The following is a 26346-nucleotide window of genomic DNA, read 5'->3' as shown; positions in this document are numbered from 1 at the left end:
CTTTCCTACTTTTGCAGCCTTGAGATTATCTCCTCAAGACTACATTCTTTTAAAAATTGTCACAAACTGCCTTCTGCCTATCACATCTAAACCATTGTCTGAGATCCGACCATATCATTGTCTGATGCTTTATGGATTGCGTCGGCGTCTCGACTTTGACATCATATCTAGCATCTACTCTTCGATCATCTCCTATAGTGAGCCGAGTGGCTACACTGTTTATATGTCTTATGGGCATATAATTACAGATTGGCTCGAGACCCTTCAGATTGATGTCTCTAAGGGTAGAATAGTCAAGATGGTCAGACAGGATTGCAGACTTAGGAAGCGGGCATTTTCCAAGTCTGGAATCATAGGACAAAATGGGGATGTTTGGTGGAAGGATGGGAGAGCTCTAGGTGAGTTACCACGGGGACCTCCACGACATGTTGCAGCTGCTCCAGTTGCTGCTCCTCCTGCTGCTGACGATGGAGAGGCCGATCCTGATCTGCGCTGGCAGATCGCCGAGCTGGAGAGTCGCTTTGATCGACACGATGAGCTGCTGGTTGCTGAGCTTCACGGGCTGCACGTCCGGATTGACCAGCGCTACGATGATTTACGCAGTCAACAGCTGGTGACACATCAGGTGATTATGGATTGGATGGCCAGATACCCACCTCCACAGGATTTTCCGGGCTATCCATCCTCGAGCAGCGGCATGCCACCTCAGGGACTCATTCCTCCCGTTGATGATGCTGATGCTCCTCATGATGAGGAGGTTGATTGATATACATTGTTCTATGATGTCATTTTGACTGTCTATGTTTTGGATGTTGGTTGTTGGATATGTATGTCTGTCCTGGATACTTACTGATTTATTCTATTTATGCTGTTTATTTTCTTTCTTTATGTTTCACTCCTTATTGGTTTTTAATATGCTGTTCATATGTCATGTCTTGTATGTCTCTTATTTCTTTATCACTGTCTTATAATACATTTAGAGAGTGTTCTAGGTGAATTAAGAAAAAGGCAGTATGGGTTAAGGGGGAGTTTTTTAAAGTTTTCTTACCTAATTCGCACATTTTCGGTGTTTGACAAAGGGGGAGAGAATAACTAAGTTTAGAGATATATGAAAGTTTGGCTTTGGGGGGAGGACCTTGATTCCCCTATCCTTACATGGTGTTGTATCTGTCTTAGGGGGAGGATCTTGATTCCCCTAAAATTAGGGAAATATGGAAATATGAACATTTCTTATCTAAACTTAAATCGTGTTGTCAAACAACAAAAAGGGGGAGATTGTTGATACAGTCTGACCTGGCTGTTATTTTGATGTTAACACTGATTTAAGTTTGTATCAGATATTAATTAAACTCAGACTGATTGATGATCAAGGATGATCATGAGGAGAGGAAAAGTCTAAGTACGGATACTTGGCATGCGAAGTTGGAGAGGGCTCGGCAGCTCGTTCTCCGGACTAGGTCAGAGAGGGCTCGGTAGCTCGTTCTCTGGACCGGACGAAGTCGGAGAGGGCTCGGCAGCTCGTTCTCCGGACTAGGTCAGAGAAGGCTCGGTAGCTCGTTCTCTGGACCGGACGAAGTCGGAGAGGGCTTGGCAGCTCGTTCTCCGGACTAGGTCAGAGAGGGCTCGGTAGCTCGTTCTCTGAACCGGACAAAGTCGGAGAGGGCTCGGTAGCTCGTTCTCTGAACCGGACAAAGTCGGAGAGGGTTTGGTAGCTCGTTCTCCGGACTAGGTCAGAGAGGGCTTGGTAGCTCGTTCTCTGGACCAGGAAGACATTAGGGTTTAGGGCTGGGAGGCTCTAAAACTAACACAAGAACATTGGATCGATCTGTTGACCGATCCAGTGATACTCTGGTTGTCTGGATCGGTCGGCAGACCGATCCAGTGATACATGAGTCACCTGATCGGTCTCGTGACCGATCAGTGACCACACAGAAAGTCTCTGTGGGTTATCTGATCGGTCTGGGGACTGATCAGTAACCACACAAAAGCATTCTGTGGATTATCTGATCGGTCTAAAAACTGATCAGAAAGAAGCGATCAGAAAGACGCTGGGACTCAAAGCGATAGGGGGATCGGTCTGTGGACCGATCCACCCATAGGCTGATCGGTCCACAGACCGATCAGACTCTTCCCAGACCGATCAGGATGAGTCATGATCGGTCCAGAGAGCTATGGATCGGTCTGTTGACCGATCCACAACATGTCGTTTTGTTTCTGCTGCTTCTCTGATATTTCTGATTCACTTCTGATTCACCTGATCAAATCATCTGCTGTGAGATTTTTAAGTTACAGGTTGCAGGTATCGTGCCATTGGTTAATTTCAAATGAAGCTCCATCAGAAGAATAAGAACAAGTGCCTTTTATGCTGTATTTCACTGCAAGTGATGCAATTCGGGCTTCAACGTTCACTGGCCGCGATCAGTTGGACTCTTGCTCATTGGTTCGAGCTCAGAGACACCAGTGAAGACCATGGATGGTATTGGTGTGAGTTCAGAGAACCAGATGAGAAGGAAGAGTGATTGGCAACGCCTGAGTTGGTTGCAGCGATTCGACACAGGTGACAGTGATTCGGGACAGTGAGAAAGCAGAATAAGAAGAAGGAAGAAGAGAGGTTTGCTAAGGTTCTGGAAAAAAACTCTCAGTCGATCAAGAGGCTGTGTTGTTGAGCTCTTGACTGAAGACTTCCTTCTGTCCTTGCGTGCGTTTTGCTTCGTGGCTGTAAGTTTCATTTGCTCATTCCGTTAGCCACAAAACTCTGTAAGTCATTGTGCTTTGTTTTCAAATCTATTCTGTGACTTTTGTGGAGAGGTTACTCCACCGAGAAGGAGAAACACTTAGCCGGATTTTGTCCGGGGTGTGATCTACCGAAAGATCAAGGGATCGTCCACCTTACGGACACGCCGAGGAGTAGGGGCAAGTTATTCCCGAACCTCGTACATCGTTTTATTAGTGGTGGTTTGTTTTTTTCCTTGCATCAGTTTTCATTTTACTTATTTCCGCTGTGCTAACAAACTCTTGTGAGGAAATTGATTGGATTTTTAAAGGAGGTTATTCACACCCCCCCCCCCTCTCTAGCCATCCGAAGGTCCTAACAGTATCTACACACCAGGTACCGGTAGATAACACTACTAAACATGTTTTAACAACTAATGAATAAAATATACCTTTATTGTTCTCATTTCTGAGAGGGCAGTCCACCTTAGTGTCCAAGTTTTGTTTCCAATCATTATAATTGGGACTAGTAAGTGTATTCTATAACATCTAGGGGATTGAAAAATATTTGAAATCCTAATAATCATAAAAATATTTGGTCAAGACCAACACCTCAAAATCCCCGTGAATTTTGTATGTCACGTTAGTGTAGACGTATACAAATTCAAATATTTGTAAGAGGAGATTTTATCCATTAATTTTATTGTCTTGTCAACCTATCTTTATGACAAATAAAATTAATATTTGGTCTGTCTTCGATTAAATATTTGGTCAAAACTTTAGAATTTAAAATAATATTGATTCCTCAAAACAATATCATTTAAATTCACCAACACCTCAAACACCGTGAATTTTGTATGTCACATTAGCGTGGACGTATATAAATTCAAATATTTGTAAGAGAAGGGTCTTACCCATTAATTATCTTGTCAACCTTAAATTTCCTCAAACACCATGAATTTTGTATGTCACGATAGTGTGGACGTATACAAATTTAATTACTTATAAAAGGAGGTTTTACCCATTAATTTTATTTTGTCAACCTAACTTTATGAAAAATAAAATTACATCAAACACCATAAATTTTTGTATGCCACGATAGTGTCGACGTATACAAATTCAAACATTTGTAAGAGGAGAGTCTTACCCATTAATTATCTTGTCAACCTTAAATTTCCTCAAACAACATGAACTTTGTATGCCACGATAGTATGGACGTATACAAATTCAATTACTTGTAAGAGGAGGTTTTACCCATTAATTTTATTTTGTCAACCTAACTTTATGATGACAAATAAAATTACCTCAAACACTATGAATTTTTGTATGCCACGATAATGTGAACGTATACAAATTCAAACATTTGTAAGAGGAGGGTCTTACCCATTTTTATGACAAATTAATAGTTGGTTTTTCTTCGATCATGCAAATAATAGCAGTGACTCCGATGGAGAGGATACTATTAAATGTGTCTAAATGTATACCATTACTTGATACTAAGTCCACTAAATAGAATTATGCCCCTTTAGTTGGAGAAGATCACACACATCCTAAATAATTTCCTATAATCATCCATAAAGGAAATTTGATCTAGTGATCCGCAAAACAAACTCATCTGATGTGGAGGGAGGCACTCAGAGCCAACGCGCAAGTTTGTTGCATCACTTACAAACTAGTAATGGAGACCGTGGAATTTATTTATAAATCCCTCTCCGACTTAGTTATTTGAGATGAGGATTTTATCATGCACACACATACATCACAACAAATAAAAGCAATAAATATGGAAAAATAATTTTTCAACTATTATGGCATTTTTCCATCACTATCCTCCGTGTGCTGTCAACCCTAACTACTACCATCTTTAGCCACCACCATCGAGTCTAGTTGTCGCATCTATCCTGCTTCTTTTTCCATTGCGCCTCTGGTCCTCAAATAGTACCACGCCTCGCAAGGATATGATCTGCGACAAAAATAAAATTCTACATATATCGATCCTATATTCCACAAAGGAATGTACATAGAGTCTAGATCGAACAATAATGTAAAATTCTAAAACTAATACAGCTCCTGCTGTATTTAATACATACAATCATGCACACATATAAAATGCCCTCGACATGTCCGAGGGTCCAATCACAATAGGTCATAATAGTTGGAGCATGCATCCATAGAGTTAATCTATTTGCACATCCTACTATTATCCTGCCTAAAATATGTATGACATGTGCATAATTAAACTAAAATCAAACACACAGAGGTTAAAACCTAGCTCTGATACCAATTGTTGGTTGCTACTTAGAATACCGTCCTAGTTCCCCTGTACAAAAATTTATACAAGCATAGAACTATCCTAGCTACCCATGTGTTCTACTAAACTTAAATTTGGATTGCAAACAATGATTAACATTATTAATCCAAATTTTCCCTTTAGAAGTTAAACTTGAATTGGGAACGAAACTTTACATTCTTACTTCAAGTTCAACCGATGTGATCTTCCTAAGTTAAACCATATTACAGAAGTTATCAAATATCTATTTTAAGATCGGCTTCCAGGTTAAACATGGCGAGGCACTAGGCCTTCTTGGGTATGGGATCATCCACCACTTGCTAGACAAAGTTTCACAGAGAAATTGGATATTTAACTTCTTACAATAAGCTAGGTTTAACTATAGAGACCTCAATAGAAGTACAATATCGAAACATGAAATCGAAACGAATATCGATAACAAAAATGATAATTAAAACCAATATCCTCTTGTATTTGATTTTTCAAGATCTATAAAAAAGATGAACTAATTATGATGCGGAAACTAATAACTAGTTATACCTTTTGTAACTTATAGATCTCTTGATCTTCTATTGTATTCCTCTTCTTATCTCGGACGTCGTGTGGGCGACGATATACCAAGATGAGAATCCACCCAAGCCTTCTTCTTCCTTCCAAGTTTCGGCCACCAACTTTCTCAAAGAGATGATGAAGTTCGATCACCAACTAAGCTCCAAGGGATGCTAGGAAGCAATGCCTCCTCTTCTCCTTCTTCTCCAAACATGAACCGGCCACCAATCCAACCTTCAAGTCTTGATGCCGCCGGCCACAAAGATGAAGAGAAGAGGAAGAGCAAAGGGTCGGCCACCACCAAGGAAGAGAGGAGAGGAATAGAAGATGTGTTGTTGGGTGAGGCACCCCCTCCTTCTCTTTTATATTCCTTGGTGATTGCAAAAAAAGGAAAGTTTTGTAACAAAAATAAAACTTCCTTTTTCTCCACATGGTCGGCCATATGCTTATTCTGCAAGCAAGGAAAGATTTTAAACAAAATTAATATCTCTTTTAAAATTCCTTTTGTGGATAGTTATAAAAGGAATATTTTATAAATTAAAATCTCTCTCTTTTAAATCCTTTTATGGATATCTATAAAAGATAAGATTTAAAATAAAACATGGTTACAAAAGGAAAGTTTTATCAAAAATTAAAATCTTTCTTTCACATTATAGATAACTACAAATAAGGAAAGATTTCAAATCTCTCTTTTATTCATTTGTAAAAATTTATAAAAGGAAAGATTTAAAATTGAAAATTCTCTTTTAAAACCAATATAAAAGGAAAGTTTTAAATAAAATAAAAACTCCCTTTTATTTCCTTTTATGACTGATATATAAAAGAAAAGTTTTATATTAAAATCATCCTTTTAAATCCTTTTTATGAATCTCTATAAAAGGAAATAAAACTTCCTTCTCTTCATGATGTGGCCGACCTTGCTTGGTCTCCAAGCAAGGCTTGGCCGACCCTAACTTGGACCTTAAGAAGCTAGGCTTTGGGTGGATATAAGGCTTTATATAAGAGGCTACAATAGGGACCGAGAGGAGGAATTGATTTTGGTCTCCGATGAGCTTGAGCTTCCCGTGTTCGCCCCGAACACCCAACTCAAGTTCATCAATAATATCTTATTCCACTAAAAATGTATTATTGCACTACCACACCAATCTCATATTACAATATGGCCTCCTTCTTATCATGAGTGTGTTAGTCTCCCTATGTTTAAGATATTGAATGTCCACTAATTAAATGAGTTACTGACAACTCACTTAATTAATATCTAGCTCCAAGAGTAGTATCACTCAACCTTATCGTCATGTCGGACTAAGTCCACCTGCAGGGTTTACATGACAATCATTATGAGCTCCTCAAGGGGACATCATCAACCTAGATTATTAGGACACAGTTTTATTCTATAATCAATAACACACTATATAAATAATATCATTTCTCAACTTATCGGGCTTTTGATTTAACGAGCTAAATCGCACCCTTTGATAAATTAAAGAAATAAATATTAAATATACGTGCTTGTTATTATATCATGATTAAGAGTACACACTTCCATAATAACAGAGATTTTATTCTTTTATATAGTCAGTATAAAAAGAAACTACCTCAAATGGTCCTACTCAATACACTCATAGTGTACTAGTATAATTTATTAGTCAAGAAAAATTATTACCTAATTACACTATAACCACTCCAATGATTTATCGCATTCCATCATGGTTGTGAGCAACTGTTTATAATTTATAAGGAACTAATAACATGAACTTCTATGTGTCTCCTCACACCATGTTATCTACAATATAAATTAAACGGACAACTACACTTAGCATAAATGTAGACATTTGACCAATGTGATTCTTATTTCTAAATAAATGTTTATACAAAAAACTATGCTTTTAGTATATATTCCAACAATTTGAACTTCTATTAGGGTGAATAAATTAAGTTTGAGTTTATCTTTTGAAAATAAATTTTTAATATAATTTTTTAAGTAATTTTTAAATAATTTCTTAAGTAATTTTTAAATAATTTCTTAAGTAATTTTGAAAATAATTTTTAAATAACTTTAAAAATATATTTTAAATAATTTTGAAAATAATTTTTTAATATAATTTTTTAAGTAATTTTGAAAATAGCTTTTAAATAACTTTGAAAATAGTTTTTAAATAATTTCGAGAATAAATTTTTAATATAATTTTTAAATAATTTTTTAAGTAATTTTGAAAATAGTTTTTAAATCACTTTGAAAATATTTTTAAAATAATTTTGAAAATAAATTTTTAATATAATTTTTAAAATAATTTTAAAAATTAATTATACATTAATTAATATATTTGAATAAATTTGATTTCAGAGTTTAATTATTGATATTTAATTACTCGTATTAAATTTTTGTTAAGTTATTAATCATCTCACTCTATGTATATTTTCAATCAGAAAATCCTATAATTTTATGAAATGAGTTATTAATTCCACTAAACTAAATGCACCAGGTCGAAGTCATATCTTCCTAGACATGCATAGACAGAGTTTCCCTTAACCTACTATCATCCAAAACTTCACCAGTACTTTTGTCAAGTTAAATTGTTGTCCTTATTTTAGCTAGTACTAATTACCCTGTCGGATAAGTTATTATTTTAGAGGTGTCAACTAATTTGGAGTCTCTCCTGAATTATTAAAACTTTTGGGTTAAGTTTTGGGTTTACGTCGGTTAGTTTTATAATTGTAGTATGCTTGGTTATAGTTTTTGTTTATATTGTTTTCATTTAAGTTAAGTTTAAATAACTTAGGGTTTTCTTTTGTTTTGTATTCATTTTTAAAGGTTTAACTTTAAAGTTTAAGGGAAAGTCTTTTGATTTATATAATAAATTTTATCTTTAGGTATATAATATTGATTGAGTCCTACTTGTGTGGTTAAACACGCTTTCGGAACTCAAGCTTTACTTTGATTTTTATTTGGTTAACTAAAAATATAAAGGATTTTTTGGTTGAGCTGAGCTTATATCCAAGTCCGGACTTATTGTACATAGCTCTTTGTGATCCAAGTATCATGTCAAGGTACTTGGATCTAGTTGTGAATTTTTCAAGTAATTTCTTTAGTTTAACTATTTTATTTTTTAATCTGAAATTATCCTCCTCAAGTTTTGCAACTTGAGTTGGGATTTCAGTTTGAATTTGTTCAGTCGTTGCACTTAATTTTAATTGTTCATTAAGTTTGTTATTTTCTTTTGTTAGTTCGTTTATTTTATTCTCAGATATCGTTAATTTTTTATTCAAGTATGCAATAACTTTAAAGAACTTTCTGTTTAATCTAAAGTATACCTCATCGGAACCTTCGGAAACGAGTATGGACTCGTGACTTGATTCAGGTTAGGACCCATCTTCCGATTCATTCTCCGATTCTGTTTCGTAAGCCATCAACGAGAGGTAGCTGGAGTGCTTCGGTTCTCTGCTATCTAATTCATCTCCAAACGATTCGTGCCACATTGCTTTGAGGATCTTCTTCTTCTTTAAATTCGGGCAGTCGGTCTTGTAGTGCACCTTGCATCCAAAGCAGGTCACATTTTGTTGTTAGAGTTGGAGATGGAGTTGATCTTCTACAAGTCCTTGCTAGTGAAGTTTTTTTTTCTCCTGGTGAATATTTTTCTTACCAAATTCACCAGGTGTTCTTCATCATCTAAGTCTGGGTCAAACTCAACTTCAGGTTCCGGCTTGGATTTGGACTTGTCTTTTGATAATCCTGCAATAAGAGCAAGACCTTTCTGGGATTTGACGTTAGTCTATTCGTGCAGTTCTAGTTCATAGAATAATTTATCTAGTTTTAACTTTGACAAGTTCCTCGAAATCTTATATGCATCCACGATGGATGCCCACAGTACATTTCGAGGAAATGTGTTTAAGGCATACCTTGTCAGATCTCGGTTCTCTAATTGGTGGTTGATTGTGTGGAGTCCGTTGAGGATGTATTTTATCCTCGCGTGCAGCTAACTGACAGTCTCACCTTCCTGCATTTTAACATTAAATAATTTATTTAAAAATAAATATCTTTTTGTTACCTTAGCGTCATTGGTTCCCTCATGCAGTTCTATGAGCTTGTCCCAAAGTTCCTTTGCATTTCCGTGTGGGTCGACGTGGTTCAACTCTTCTTTTGTTAGCCCGTATTGAATTATGTTGAGAGCTTTGAAATCGATTTGCACCTTTTTCTTCATTTCTGAATTCCAATGTTCTGGATCCATTAGAATTTCGACGTTGTCGACGGGAGCTTTGTAGTCTCTAGTAATGCTGAACCACTGGTCGAAATTGATCTTCAGGTACACCTCCATCTGCTTCTTCCACTACGGGAAGTCATCACCGTTGAATAGGGAAGCACGAACGGTGTTGTACCCTTCAAGTTGTGTCATTTCACAGCTATAGAAAAAAAATTAAAATGAGGTATCAAGACTTGGTCTTGGATTAGCAGTGTTTGAGATATATTTAAAAATGTAGAAAATTTTGAGAGGTGTTGCATCAATCTCAAATTAAAATCGAACAAAAGAAATTATCTGAACAAGTAAAGTTTTACCAATTGAAATAGAATACGAAAACAAAGAAATCTAAAAATAATTTCCCCGGCTTGATTGGTGGTTGCACCAATTCTGAGCACAACCTCGCTATGATACCACTTGTTGGATCGATCGCACGTGAAAAGGGGGGGGGTGAATCATGTGGTTTTCAAAAACTTCTTTTCTCGTTTTGAAATCAAAGTATACGAAAACTAAAAAGAACGAGAACACAAGAAGACACGAACGGTTTGTTGGATCGAGAAGCGCTAGAGGGAGGGTGAATAACGCTCGTGGCTTTCACACATTTCGTATTCGAAAATTCGAGTAAGAGCAACGGAAATTAAACAAGACACAACAAAGACACCAAGATTTACTTGGTTCGGAGCCTAGGGTGACTCCTACTCGAAGGCCCACGCTCGTTGAGCGTTTACTTTGGGCAACAACTATAATCGCATAAATCGTTTACAACTTAAAGATACAAGTACTGAACAAAGAATTACAATACCGACAACACAAAAGATGAGGAAGGTTAGTCGTCAGTTAACGGAGCAGCAGAGCGTCGTTTAAGCATTCGGAGCAGCGTACAAGTGCACAGGATGTTCTGTTCGAGATCATTCCGAAGTTGCTTCCCGAGGCTCCTTTTATAGGCTCCGCAGGACTGATCCAGATCCTTAAAGTTCGGGATTAGGTTTGACCCGAGGCGGATCAGTCGACTGATCCCCACGTTCGGTCGACCGATCAGATGATCTCCTCCTCATCTGACCTACCCGATTTGCTCGCTCCGCTTCGATCTAATCAACTCCTATCTCCGATTCGGTCGACCGATAACCAGGTTCGGTCGACCGATTCCCTAGTCGAGCCCGGTTCACTCGCTGGAAAACTGTTCTGCTGCTTGGGGGTTCGATCGACCGATCCAAACGTTCGATCAACCGATCCCGGTCAGTTCTACCCCTGCACAAAATGTTAGTCTTCTGCAAAACAGAGTTACAACATAACAGATAATATATTAGAAAACTAAGTTTGACAGTCTTCGAACTGTCTAGTTCTGACTTCGGATTTCTTACCGGAAATCCTAAGTCGAACCGACGTCTATTGTTCTCTCCGTGGGGAACGCGTCCTCACCTACTCCACTCAGGAGAGCATACCTGATGTCAATCCGGTCCTCCAACCCGACTGGACTTTCTGCTCAGCGTCCAATGCTTCCGGTCTTCATGCTAGACATTCAGTCCACGATCCGTCCAGACTTCCACCTGGTTTGCGACACCAGGATTTCAACCTAGGGTTACCGCCCCCTAGGGTTTTTACCCGAAGCTCCGACCCGCCAAGACTTTCCGCCTAGGATTACCACCCCCTAGGACATAGGGTTACCGCCCCCTAGGGTTTTCCACTTGCCTAACCGCAGTTAAGACTTTTACCTAAAAAACCTTAGGGTTTTCCTACAAAGTTCATTTAACATATCATATAACAAAACACCTTAACTTTGAACTCTTTGACATAATCAAAACATAGGTTTGATCGTCGGATGTTTCCTGCACCAACAATCCCCTCCTTTTTTATTATGACAACACGCTTTAAAGTTAAGTAAAAATATGACAACAATATAAGGAATTTTAAGCATAAGAATAAATTTAATGAAGTAAAACAAACTTCCTTATGCTCCAAAAAAAAAAAAAAATCTTATATTCCCCCTTACTTAACTTTGGCTTTTCTCTCCCCCTTTGACATAACTTAAAAAGAATAAGTAAAGAAAAAAAATAGAAGAATATTTTATTTAAATCTAAGCTCCCCCTAAAGGGTAGTACTTAACTAAATTTTGAGTTTTGAAAATAATTACTTTTTGAGAAAACTTAGTTAAGTACTTAGCTTAACAGGATTTTTCATAAAAGCATAATTAAGTACTTTTAAAAAAAAAACTTGGCTTGAATAACATAACATTTTCAAAAGTATTTTGATTTTTCAAAGGAACTTAGCCAAATTTTGAAGATAAATAAAAATTTAATTATTAATAATTTAAAATTTAATTAAGATTTGTAAATTAGAATTTTTTAAATAATGATTTTGAACTATGATTTGAAAATTATAGTTTTGTAAATAATGATTTTAAAAATTGAAATTTTTATGATTTGAAAATAATTATTATTTAAGATATTGAATAAAACAATATCATTTGATATTTTGAAATATAATTTAAAAGATTTAAAAGAAAAGGATTTTTAAAGAATTTTTAGAGTAATTTTTAAATGATTTTTAAATGATTTTTAAAGAATTTTTAAAAGGATTTTAAAATAATTTTTAAAATAATTTTTAAAAGGATTTTAAAATAATTTTTAAAGTAATTTTTAAATGATTTATTTAAAATATTTTTAAATAAGATTTTAAAAAAAAAATTAAATAAGATTTTAAAAGATTTAATTTTTTAATTCAGTTAAATAAATTTGATTAAGTTAATTTAATTAAGTTGATTAATTTGACTAAATCCATTCTAGATTCATCTTACCCGTTTTTAAGTTATCAATCAGGGAACCTTAAGTAATTTTGTGAAATGGTTATTTTTAATTTAAATTATTTCTAAGGATTAATTTACATTTGAGTTAAACTTAGGTTTTCCAATTAGTTAATTAAATATACATTTCAAAGATTAGCTCTCATGCTGTGGTGAGGCACTAGGTCTTCTTGGGTATGAGATCATCCACCACTTATAGACAGAGCCTTTCAAAAAATATATATATTTAATTTCTCTTTTGAAACCCCTAGGTTTAACTAAACAAGTGTAAATTACGCCTAGGTCATTAAACTATCCTAATCTAAGCATGGTTATTAAAAAAAATAAACAAGCATCAAGCAATTTTATCTATTTATTAAGATAGTTTTTCTATTGACTCCCCCTAGATCATAGCCTCGATATGGTCTATCAATGTAATGTACTTGATCCTTGGGGACCCAATATTGACAAAGTCTAACTTGATTGACCAAGTTGAACTTAGATACTCATGCTTGGACTATCTTTCTATTATTTATATTATCTAGGGATAAATATGATTTGTACTTTCTTTTAGTTTTAAATCTAAGTCTAGATTTGTTGTAAACGGCTCACTGTTTTCCAAGAATCAGATCAAGATTCTTGGAACTCAAGTTGAACTGTTCCAACATGTCCTTGAGTTCTTTAACTTGAGTTTTCAAATTAGAATTTTCTTCCTCAAGTTGTTGGACTTGAGTTGAACTTCCAATTTGAACCAACTCAATCAAAGAACTTAAGTCAGTCACTTCCTCAAGGGTTGTTACCTCCTTTTAGAGTGACTTGACACAGACGTTGGACTTAGCCAATTTCTTTAACAGATAAGGAACTAAGTTTTGTAAATCATCTAATTGAGTCTCGGCGAGTAGAGAACTTACAATGGGGTAAGGTCCTTTGGAAATGGATACGGATCCATGACTTCGCTCGGACTCGGTTTCTGATTCACTCTCGAATTCTGAATCAGACTCGGTTTCAGCAACACATGCTTACACTGGTAAAGCGAGGAAGCTTGTCGGTTCTTCTTTGTCGGACTCGAATTCATCTGATGACTCAGACCAAGTTGCCTTCAACATTTTCTTTCTTCGTTGCTTCTTATTTGGACAATTCGGCTTGTAGTGCCCCTTCTGGTTACAATCGTAGCAGGTGACTCCAGGCTTAACTTTCGTGTTCGTTGGAGTCGCCTTGTTCATTTTGCATATCTTTCGTATGAGCCTTATTAGTTCGGAGGTAATCTCATCGTCGTCTTCTGAGTCCGATTCGTCTTTGGACTCGGGTTTGATTTTGTGCTTTGTTTTAGCTTCCCTGGTTCTGCTTGTACCTGCAATCAAGGCAATACCCTTCTATGCTGAACGTGCATTAGTCTGTTCATGAAATTCAAACTCGGAAAAAAGTTCATCTAGTTTAATTAAAGATAAATCCTTGGAAACTTTGTAAGCATCAACCTTGGATGCCCACAAAGTGTTCCTCGGAAAAGCGTTAAGCGTGTACCTTATTACGTCGCGGTTTTCTATTCTCTGGCCGATTGTGTGAAGTAAGTTCAGCAAGTATTGGATGCGCGCGTGAAGTTGGCTCGCCGTCTCTCCTTACATTTTTAAGTTATACAATTTATTAAACAATAAATCACGCTTACTTAACTTCGTGTCAGGAGTGCCCTCGTGTAGCTCGATGAGTTTTTTCCATAGCTCTTTCGCGCTTGAGAATGGCCCGACTCGGTTCAGTTCTCCTTTTGTCAGCCCGCATTATAGCATGCAAGTTGCTTTAGCATCGACTTCAACTTTCTTCATTATGCTAGCATCCCAGTTGATGCATGAAACTAGTTCTCCAGTGTCGTCACGTGGAAGCTCGAGACCGGTCTGGATAATGATCCACATCTCGACTTGTGTTTTGAGGTGGTATTTCATCCGGTTCTTTCAATAGCTAAAGTCCTCGCCAGAAAAGAGCGACAGGCGGACTGTGTTGTAGCCTTCTTGATGGGCCATTAATCAAAAACAGATGTCTCGCACACACAAAAACAAAAAAAAAAAATTGTTCCAAGACTTGGTCTTGGATTAGTAGTGTGGGAGTAAGAAAAAATAAATTACAATCTCGAGTGGTGTTGCACCGACTTCGAGAAAAAAATCCGATTACGAAAAACTAGATCGGAAGATGACAAAAATATCGATTCCGATCAACTCCGAAAAACTTTAAAACGCCACAAAAAACATGCTTGACTGGTGGTTGCACCAAATCGAAGCGACCTCGCTCTGATACCAATTGTTGGATCGAGAAGCGCTAAAGGGGGGTGAATAGCGCTCGTGATTTTCACATGTTTCGTATTCGGAAATTCGAGTAAGAGCAGCAGAAATTAAACAAGACACAGCAAAGACACCAAGATTTACTTGGTTCGGATCCTAGGACGACTCCTACTCCAAGGCCCACGCTCGTTAAGCGTTTACTTTGGACAACAACTATAATAGCGTAAATCGTTTGCAACTTAAAGATACAAGTACTGAACAAAGAATTACAATACCGACAACACAAAAGATGAGGAAGGTTAGTCGTCAGTTGTCGGAGCAGCAGAGCGTCGTTTGAGTGTTCGGAGCAACGTACAAGTGCACAGGATGTTCTGTTCGAGATCATTCCGAAGCTGCTTCTCGAGGCTCCTTTTATAGGCTCCACAGGACTGATCCAGATCCTCAAAGCTCGGGATCAGGTTTGGCCCGAGGCGGATCGGTCAACCGATCCCCACGTTCGGTCAACCGATCAGATGATCTCCTCCTCATCCGATCCGCTCGATCCGCTCACTCCGCTTCGATCTGGTCAACTCCTATCTCTGGTTCGGTCGACCGATAACCAAGTTCGGTCGATCGATCCCCTAGTCGAGTCTGGTCCACTCGCTGGAAAACTGTCCTGCTGCTTGGGAGTTCGGTCGACCGATCTAAACGTTCAGTCGACCGATCCCGGTTAGTTCTACCCCTGCACAAAATGTTAGTCTCCTGTAAAATAGAGTTACAACATAACAGATAATATATTAGAAAACTAAATTTGACAATCTTCGGACTATCCGGTTCTGACTTCGGATTTCCTACCGGAAACCCTAGGTCAAACCGATGTCTATTGTTCCCTCTGTGGGGAACGCGTCCTCACCTACTCAACTCAGGAGAGCATACCTGATGTCAATCCGGTCATCCAGACCGACAAAACTTTCTGCTCAGCATCCAATGCTTCCAGTCTTCATGTTGGACGTCCGGTCCACGACCCGTCCAGACTTCCACCTGGTTCGCGACACCAGGATTTCAACCTAAGGTTACCGCCCCTAGGTTTTTGCCCAAGCTCCGACCCACCAAGACTTTCCGCTTAGGGTTACCACCCCCTAGGACCTAGGGTTACCGCCCCCTAGGGTTTTCCACTTGTCTAACCGCAGTTAGGACTTTTGCCTAAGAAACCTTAGGACTTTCCTACAAAGTTCATTCAACATATCAGATAACAAAACACATTAACTTTGAACCATTTGACATAATCAAAACATAGGTTCGATCGTCAGATGCTTCCTGCACCACATGGTTTACTTGATTCGGAGTCTCTGGCAATTCCTACTCCAAGACTCAGGTCCCGCGGACCTATCGACGGATAATCCCCTAAAAGTCTCTTCTGGTACCTCCGGAAGAGGAAATTGAGTACAAAGTAAGTTGAATAAATGCAAGACACTGCACTTGTCCTTTTGTAATAATTAATTACAAAAGTAAATTACCGACACTTAGAGATTCAAGTGGAAGCGCTTGTGTCGATGTCGGTCTACCGACTGCGATTGGAAGTTCTCAAAGCAGTCGTCAGGCGGAGCAACTTTGCAGTAGAGTCATAGCAAGAGCCCGAAGCAATCGGAACCTCAAAAGAACGCGTAGTAGCTCGAATATGTGTTATGCTACAATGTCTTCTCGAGACAACCTTATAAAAGGCATGGAAGGCACTTTCCATAATCATGGAAGGCACCTCCAATGAGGCAAGTTTGATCCCAAACAACCCAATGCTTATCCATAACTTCGGCCAAACTTTATCCCTCGAAAGTCGTCTTCCATAGCCATAGAAGGCGCCTTCAGACATTGTTCATCCGAAAGTAATTTTCTTCTCTTAGCTCTGTAAAACAATGTTAGTCCAAAATACCCTGCAAAACAAGTATTATGACAATTTAATAATAATACATAGTAGTAATTAGTTCCTATCCTCCCAGGACAAGGAACTAGTCAAGGTCTCATCTTAGGAATCCCAAATGAACCTAAACTGGATCGACGCCTACTGTCCCTTCAACCGGGGCGCGTCCTCACTTGGTCACTCTCCTGTAGTGACTTACCTTAACTTATCAATTTTCCAGACATCCGGTCAGCCCGTCGACATGTCTGGACTTCGTACCAGATATCCGGTCGACACGTCGACCTAGCTAGATTTCGTACCAGCTATCTAGTCAACCCATCGACCTAGCTAGATTTCGTACCAACTATCCGGTCGGCCCGTCGACCTAGCTAAATTTTCTGCACACTTAATCAAGTGGTTAGATCATAACATAACCTAACTTAACTTACTTCTCATTCATCAAAATCCTGGTTACACCGTTAGTGCAAATCGCACCAACAACATTCACAGAATGCGTCACACGCTGCAATTAAGAGTAATCGACAGTATTCGCAACGCGCACTGCATACTGCGATCAAGAACATTTACAGCACACGGCACATGCTGCGGTTAAGAGCAATCGATAGCATTCGTAACGTGTGGTGCACGCTAGGGTTACTATCATTCAAATACCACACCATACACAAATTATAATACCACATATAATTATAGTCCACATAAATTATAATATCACATACATATATCACACACATATACCACATACACATAATTATCCAATCAAACTCAAGCAATTATAATATCACATTCAACCATAAACATCACACTTAAGTAAAAAAATCCAAACTAGTAACAAAAAATTCACTTAGTAACATAATTTCTTTCCTACAAAAGAGTATATGACTTTAAAATAAATAAAATCTATATCAGTCATACCAAACTATAAACTTAAATAACCAGCGACTATACTTTCTATTGCATCCTCAAGAAAATGGATGCATGAATGCATCATCGAACTTCTGCTAATGGAGATGTACCGTGTGAGTTGGTTTTGTGAGGAGTAGTCTAAGATTGGATGGTTGAGCTATATGTTCCCCTATTTCATCTTCCGAATCCTGTCCATTCTCCATGAACGACAATAGGAGAGATTTGGGGGTTGATTGATTAACGGACATGTTGCTGAAGTGCTTTGGATTATGCGACAATAAGAATCTCAAGAGTGACTTTGTCATCAATCCAAAAACCTAGGAGGCATCATAAGGTACTAAAACAATAAAAAATTCACTCCAAAAATTTTTAAAAAAAACTACTTGTGCATTTGATAATCACCAAGTTGATTATTTAGTTAGCTTGAATATTGCAGCAAATTTGAATTCAGAAACATAATAGGATTCAGTATGTATTTTGTACTTCCCTAAACACAGACTTACCATAGTGCTGAAGAGCACAACAAAGATAGTTCTAGTGATCATAATTGCATTTGCTCGCAGTTGGGTGTGTCCAGATCTTGCAAACTGTAAGTTCAATAGAGATATACTATCAAAATTTATTAAATTAAATGAAAATTGAAAATACCTTCGTTCATCAAATCATCTATTTGAATTAGATTATCAAAAGAATTGCAGTGTGACAAAAAATTCATGCTAAACGTCAGTTGAATATATAAAAATGTATTATAATGTAACATTACTATTTTGATTGAACTAGACATATAATAAATCAGGGAAAGCATTTATGCCTCCTTATTTAATATTAATTGATCTATCATGAAAAAATATATAAAAAAAACTTCAAATTTGATAACCTGATTATAAGCAAGTGTTATGGACACTGCACCTCTCATGAGACCTACCCACCATATTGTAATCTATCTAAATTTGTATGAAATTATTACTGAATCAATCTAATGAACTTAGTGAAAATGATTTTATACACACTTGTTGTTTGAAAATGATTCTATCATCTAGAGATTTCTTTGTTAGGTTGGATAGAAATGAGAATGGAGATACAAAAGCAGCTCGACTAACCAAAACTAGCCCTAACAAGATTGAGCTGATCTAAACTAATTTCCCAGGGCTAAAAGAAGTACATGAATGTTACATTAGAATCAATATTAGTTGGAGGAAAGAGAATCAGAAATGTTATTAGGTATTAGGTGCAGTAGATTAAGTCCTATATTATTAGTACTTGTAGGTGTTTATGGTTTTATCATGAGTCCTACAAATTTCATGAACTTGTTTCATATCAAGACACCTGCAATGTTTTTTTCCAAACCATATCAGCTATTAACAAACCTCCATTTTTCGATGTCCAATGCATCCATTCCAACATAAAGAAATAAAAAGGGATAAAGTGGCAAATGTGTGCCTGAAATTGCAAGAAAGGAAAGCAAAGAGAGATGGGCAATAATTATTTGACTCTATTTAATCAGTGGGATGTTTTGAAACTAAGTTAATCAACAAATACAAAATAAAGGCATTGAGATCATTTGTAACACACTTGATAGTAATTTTAGAGCCCTATGTGACATTCACTACAAGAAATTTAGGATTCAACAACACCTAATAGACAACGATTTTTTGAAAAATTATTATTTTTTTATTTAACAATGATTTTATTGAAAACTATTGTCATTGCAATAATTTTTAAAAAATTATTTTTTTATATATGTCAAAGACAATGATTTTTTAAAAACTGTTGTCTTATATATGTCAAAGACAATAGTTTTTTAAAACCGTTATCTATTAGCTTGTTTTTTTTTAACTTTGAAAACTCCATGAAAAACCTTGTACACTAAACAAGGTTGCTCGAACCTTCAATTATTTGTAATCTATCCAATGAGAATATATTATTTATATGAATATAGAAAATTTCAGTGATTCATGATTGTTTCTAGTTGCAGATAGTTATTGAGAGGACAGATAAAACTATTGGGTGAGTTTAACCTATGTTCAAATCTTAAATCATCAAAGCAAGTCATGCATCATCTTCCTATCTAAAATCAATATTTATTCAACCTAGATCTAATATTCGGATCAGATCAAGTCATTCATCATATCTGAAATCAATATTTATTCAACCTGGGTTTAATTTTTGGACTTGAATCTATATATGGTTGGGGTAAAGAGGATATATTTACATTTTTCTTAAGAAACATTAAGAGGATACAAAAAGAGTTTCAATACCTAAATTTCCTACTCATCAAATATGTAGTCTAATATACAAGGAAAAGTTATAATAAATATTCACAACATTTTCCTAATGGTACTCCAGAAGATCATAAATGTACCTTTAAATTAGACTAATAAGGAGCATAGTGCATGGACAACTAGAAGTCATGCGTGATATTCCAGATATATGGGCTGATTAAGACTTTGTGAATCATAGGAACTTTTGTGAAATAGACAACAAAAAAGTCATAAAATGATATTATTATACACACATACATTTATTCATGCCAAATTTTATCTGACCTTTAATCACATATTTACATAATCTACAAATAAATAGGCGTGCTCAAGTTTTCTTGTCTTCATGAACAAACTAAGCATTTTATCTCTACCTATGGGATACATATTTGCAAATCGGCACGTGATTTAAGTTCCATGTACATTCTAAGTGATTAAAAAAGTTATGTTACTATTCAAATGACTTGTTTTTACATAATTAGAATTCTACTAGAGAACATAAAGAAAAACTAGAATTTTTAATGCGGAATTACTAGTAGTATCATCTTTGTCATATGCTACTAAAGAAGATCCAAACTATAAAAGAAACTATTAAATAGTTTGATTTCTAGTGAGCAAAAACATTTTTATGCCTAAAATTGTTAAAACTTTCATACTAGATACCTTAATAAAAATTTTAGTATTTGAAGAAGTTTGTTTCTAATCTAACAAAATTAAATTTGATGAAAATATGCCTCAGGAATTTGAAGGAACTAAGAGTTTATTCCATGCTGCTTTAAGACTCGTGGTGTAAGATGCTTGAGAGCTATCTTTAGTTTTTCTTCAGGTGTATAGCCAAGAAACTCAATGACTTTCATTCGATCTAAGAGTGGAGGAGGGTTGAATTCTTTTTGCAGTTGCAACAAAAATTACCTTTGATAGATAAAAAGGAACATTCAAATAACTGAAAAACAAGTTATGGAATTTTTGCAATAAAGCAATTAAGAAATAATTAGATTAACATGAGAATTGAAAAGACACTCATTTAAATAGTATTTTACTAAATGTATCCTTCCAGCTAGTAGGGAAGTTGTACATAATAGAAATTTAGCAAGTAGCATAATTGAGGATACTGATCATTGAAAGTTTTATTTTGTTCGGGATCAAGAACTTCCAACAATGCGGATGTTGGATCCCCTCGATATTAGAACCCATTTTATCAATTTCATCAAGCAGCATAACTGGATTGCTGACAACCGCTGTCTGCAGATTAATTAAATGAAATACGGATGGTGTATGTTAGGTGAAATAACAAGCCAATATGTAATCAAATATATTTGATTACTAGTATTTACTTCTCAAGAGGTGATGTCACATTAGGCCAAGGCTAAATAGACCTATGCCCTGCCAATGGTCCATCGACACATTTACTAGTATTTATTTCTCAAGAGGTTTTTCTTAATCCAACTTTTCTATTAGCTCATGATTTATCTTAATAGACAACATATATCCCTTCTAAGTCATTCATCATTGAGTTATTTAATACAATGAAAAACATTAGCATACCAATATTGTTGGCCAACGTACAGCTATCAAACATTTCTATGAATAAATGCTACTGCAATTTATATCTGAATAGTTATGAGCATAATCAAGCAATAAGCATAAAAAAATGTAGCTCACAACATCTAATGTAAAGGTAGAAAAGAAACAAGTCAAGATGCAAATGGCTGCATTCAAAGTAAAGTATTGCCAACAAGAAAATTGCACAAGTTTGAAATAACCATTGGCAATAAGACTACATAAGAAAACCATTAGCCTGGAAGGACTTACTTGTATGCTTCAGAGATTTGCCCATATTCCACAGCAAGACCTGGGCACTCTTTTCTAAAAGAATTACTACTATTTTGAATATCCTTCCATAGAGCAGCCTCCACTCTAAGGCAATTCGATCCACAAGCACACTACAATACATGATAAGAAAGACATTTCCAAAATACTTTCTCCACCTTATGAGGTTTTCTTTATTTTACATTGGAAAACTATTTAGTATCAATTTATTGTAAGAAGTTTATGAGATTAAAGTGGTAATATTTTCTAGTTGAACGAGCATCTATCATTTCATAGTAGATCTGCTAAACAACTACAACATACATAATTAACACATTAAGACTCCTACAGTATACATTAAGACTCCTATAGGCATACAACTACAATATACATATATAATTAACACATTAAGACTCCTACAGTGTTACCAATCCAATTGCTGATCACATTATTTTGATATAATTATAACGCATCCATAAGTAAATGCTCTTAGTTTCCAAACTAGCATTGGAGCTTTATCTAACAGATTTTGTCTATTTCTTCGTCATGGAATAACTAGAATTACAATGACTATAATTAATATAAAGTATAGCTTGGCAATGACAAAAATAAAACAAGAAGCCCTCGATTAAGAATAAGTAAGATCAAGCACGAGATGTTAACGAAATAGAGGCTCATCAAACATCCTAGATATCACATTGTGTCCACCTGGAGCTTGGCCACTAGACAATACAACCCCATATCTTCAGGCTTGAGGGCAAATCTGAAGGGTCCGAGCCGGCCAGCACCAGCTTTGCCGATGGCTGACCAAATAGGTTAGGAAATAGCTTGGCGATCTCATCTACAAGTACCAAAGTTGACAGCATTAACGTCCAAAAAAGGAAAATTCATCAAAGATGCAAGTAAACCTCCATCCATCAATCAGATCTGGATGATGTTGTGCAATGGCCAAGTAGGTACCTGAGTTTCTGGCGGTGGAGCTCTTGGGGCCATCAAGGAGCTTGAAGGGAGACTTGAGGACTGAAGGAAGAGGATGGTTAAGGTGGTTTAGACTTCTGTTGAATCTTTGCATCAATCAGTTTGTAGTCGAAATTATCGATGGCTTTGAGGTTCTTCTTGATTTGGGTTTCTGAGCCTACATTCAAAAACCTCTTGACTTTCCAGATCACATCAAAGTAGCTCACAAGCACTTAAGCACTTGAATCATCGAAGGCCTTCGCGAAAGCCCTCCCTTCTTTGCTTGATCCGGACAGCGTGCTCAGTTCTACCCCAAACTATTTTGAATATGGAATCCAGTGTGCACTTCATGAACAACTCCTGAAAATGGAAGATGTGAATGAGAAAGCCCCATTCACAATGAACTCAAGAAGACAATGAGTAGAACTAGGGCTCACTTAGATCTCGATTACTTCATTAGATCTGTCTGCGTATGAGATAACCTAAGCGAGCTTAACGGCGTTGGAAGTCGATCATGGAGCAATCGAAGGCGAAGGTGTGGTCAGCGGCGACATGGAAGTCGATCGCGGAGGGAGGAAGGAGATAGGAGTGGAAGAAGATCGTGGGGATGAGGAGGTGGAAGGCAGGGATCTATTCAAATAAATCATTTAATTTTATTTATTTTTCTAAAATAAGTTTTAGATTTCTCTTTTAGATAAATTTTAATAAGACATTTTCTCAGAAAAATATATTTTATGTTAGATCTTTTCTTTTGAAAAGGTAATTTAGATTTCTATTTAAACAGACGTTATGTAATTTTAGAGGACAAATAATTTCCCTTTTAGTTAATCAATTTTGATTATTGGAGGTCGATTCCCTCAAAGTATCACTCTATCCCCTTTTCATTTTTTCTTTCGATATTTTCACGTGATAGGCCCCCGGGTTCCTATCAACTTAATATCAGAGCACGTTCACTTCATCATTGCCATATAGTATCTCGCAGCAACTTCAACAAGCGCATGGTCTTAACTCGACTTCAAGAGAAGAAAATCCACTCTGACATGACCACAGGAGGATCTCATCCTGACACCAAATGGGCTCTGGAATTTGAAGCTAAGCATGAGATAAGAATGGATAAACTCGAAAAAACTATGGCATCGTTGGTCACAATAGTGCAAGAATTGAAGGATCGTTTAGAAGCAGATTCTAGCACAAGCATGCTAATCAAAAAGGGAATAAATCAGCAATCTCAATGACAACAATATGATCAAGGAGCAAACTCAAATAAAGATCGAGAGCACAACCTTCCACGTATGAAGGTGAAATTTCCTCGTTGGGAGAACAACGATCCAATTAGATGGATTTCAAGGGCTGAAAAATATTTTCGCTTCCACAGCACATCGAACAATGTAAAAGTCGAACTAGCATCTATAAACCTCAAAGGCGATGTCATCCAATGGTATGACTGGCTTGAAGCATATCATGGGCCTCCAAAATGGGAGGTATTCAAAGAAGAATTCATCAATCGATTTGGTCCCTCCGGTTATGAAAATGTTGATGGAGAATTGGCCAAAATTCGACAGATTACAATTGATCCTGTCTGAACGTTGAATCAACGGACGCTGGGCACGTGGCACTCTCTGGACTGATGACGTGGATCCCCGACCGGTCGTCTGAATCTCCGGCGAACCTGCAAGGAAGTCGAGCCGGGAAGGGGTTCCCGGTAACGACCCTCCGACGCTCAAGTCAGGCAAGAGGAAACTATGAAGTGGCTTCGAATATCCAAGAATGCGTACCTCCGGCGAAGTGTGAAGACCCTTATATAGAGCTGTGAAGAAGCTTATGCACACATACCGAGATGAATACGTGCCCTCTTACCATACCTCAGTATGGGCTTGTCAAAGGAGCTTACCTGACACCATACTGCTACAGTCCGAGCACCTCTCTGATGGGACAGTAGAACCTTCCGTCATAGGCTTTTACGTATGGGTTAGTCGTCGAACACGCTTGTTGTCAAAAGATATGTAACGACCTGCCTCCTACTAACTAGGCTGCGAGGCCGATCATTACGTAATGCTATGCTAAATTACTATTGCGAAAATCTGGATTGATTTAAAATTTTGCTAAACTGATTACTGAAAAATCTGAACTTAATATTCTAGGTGTACCTAGGAATTGTACATATGCTAGGGAAGATAATCCATACTTCCCAGATGTCCTGCTAGCTGTAATCAGGCATTTCAATCGACCCATGGATCGATTGGGCTGTCGGATCGATCCAGTGATCGATCCAGCTTGATCCTGGCACAGAGAAAAGCTCTGGATCGGTCGGCTGACCGATCCATAAGCTACATTGCTTCTACCGGATCGGTCTACCGACCGATCCAGAGACACTGGATCGGCCGGCTGACCGATCCATTAGCTCAGCGATCGGTCTACCGACCGATCAATGAGCTTGCCCTCGTTGCGATCTCGGATCGGTCGGTGACCGATCCATACGTACGCTAACTCTGTTGATCGGATCGGCGACCGATCCAGGCACATCTCACTCGATCGATCAGATCGATCCGGGTTCGATTTCAATCGGAACCCCGATTCCAAAGATGCTTGCGTGCCTTAATCACCTTACAAGTTCTAAAATGACTAGGAAACATTCTAACAATGACAACTAACATTCTAACATCATAAAAGAAGGGTTCTAAGCATAATAGAGTGCATGGCTAACTAATTCATAGTGATTAACAACTAGAGTGCAAATAATAAAATACTGTAAAGTTCTGATGCTTAAACAAAGCTTGCTAAAATTCCCTAGAATCTTTTATTCCAAGTTCCTGCCACACACACCATCTCTGCATTGTCCTCCAGCTTCCTTTGCTAATCCATCTTTCCTTTACCTTTATCTACAGTATAAGGAAAATAGAATCTGTAAGCTTAAAGCTTAGTAAGAAACCATCTACCTCACAAAAACATGCATATGGTGCTAATAATGATTTTAAAACATGCTATTTAAAACATATGCTGAACATGTAAAAGATGGCATGGCATACAATCATTCAAACATGTATATCAAACTATACATGGAGTTATCATGCATATTCACAGGGAAATACTAAGCTGGAGCATGATACTGAGCTAAGCTATTACTGATCTGATACTAAAACTGTACTGAATTCATATAACTATTTTATGAACTTTTGAAAACTATATACATAATAGTTTAAAATAATAATCATGCTGCTGTTTGGGCCCGGCAACTGTACCTGCTGTGCGCGCATCCCTAACTAGACCCGGGTTTACAAGTCCCAAATTTAGAAAGGTTACTAGGTTATCTGAACCTAGGGACCGACTGTGGGAGCCCAGCCCAATGGATATCTAATCCTGTACAGTGCCACTGAAAAGTAAAATACTGAATAGTTGTACTGTTTTATTTAGCCGTTTCTAGGTTATCTGGACCTAGAGCTAGGTTGTCTGAACCTAGAGGCGACTGTGGGAGACCACCCATTGGACCGTAGTCCCATGTAAGCTGGAACTAGACTAATATTCTGATTTAAATGCTACTAATGCATTTAACTGAGCTGTTAAAAATACCTGGGGTAGTACTTAGCTACACTAATCATTTTGTCGAACACTTGGCGTGCTCCAACTCTCCCCTCTAATAGGGAGACCACCTCTAGGCACCCGACAACGTCTAGAGCCTCCAACTGAAGGAGA

The 26346-nt window shown here is 37.1% G+C and overlaps 1 long non-coding RNA gene across 3 annotated transcripts; it reads right to left on the bottom strand.

The window, feature by feature from the left end:
• Positions 1 to 17465: 17465 nt before the first annotated feature.
• On the bottom strand, positions 17466 to 23276 carry LOC122026931. Of its 3 annotated transcripts, none has more exons than XR_006124206.1 (5): positions 23094 to 23276; positions 22660 to 23016; positions 21003 to 22540; positions 18133 to 20833; positions 17466 to 17946 (listed from the first exon to the last, which is right to left on the bottom strand). It is a non-coding gene; the product is annotated as an uncharacterized LOC122026931 (long non-coding RNA). The 3 variants fall into 3 exon arrangements; XR_006124205.1 differs by having other exon boundaries at positions 18133 to 21132; positions 21703 to 22540; XR_006124204.1 differs by having other exon boundaries at positions 18133 to 22540.
• Between the last annotated feature and the right edge of the window lie 3070 nt (positions 23277 to 26346).

Source organism: Zingiber officinale, chromosome 1A (genome assembly GCF_018446385.1).
Source record: "Zingiber officinale cultivar Zhangliang chromosome 1A, Zo_v1.1, whole genome shotgun sequence".
Classification (NCBI taxonomy): domain Eukaryota; kingdom Viridiplantae; phylum Streptophyta; class Magnoliopsida; order Zingiberales; family Zingiberaceae; genus Zingiber; species Zingiber officinale.
The sequence above is the reverse complement of the archived record's forward strand: the minus strand, read 5'-3'. Positions and strand labels throughout refer to the sequence as shown.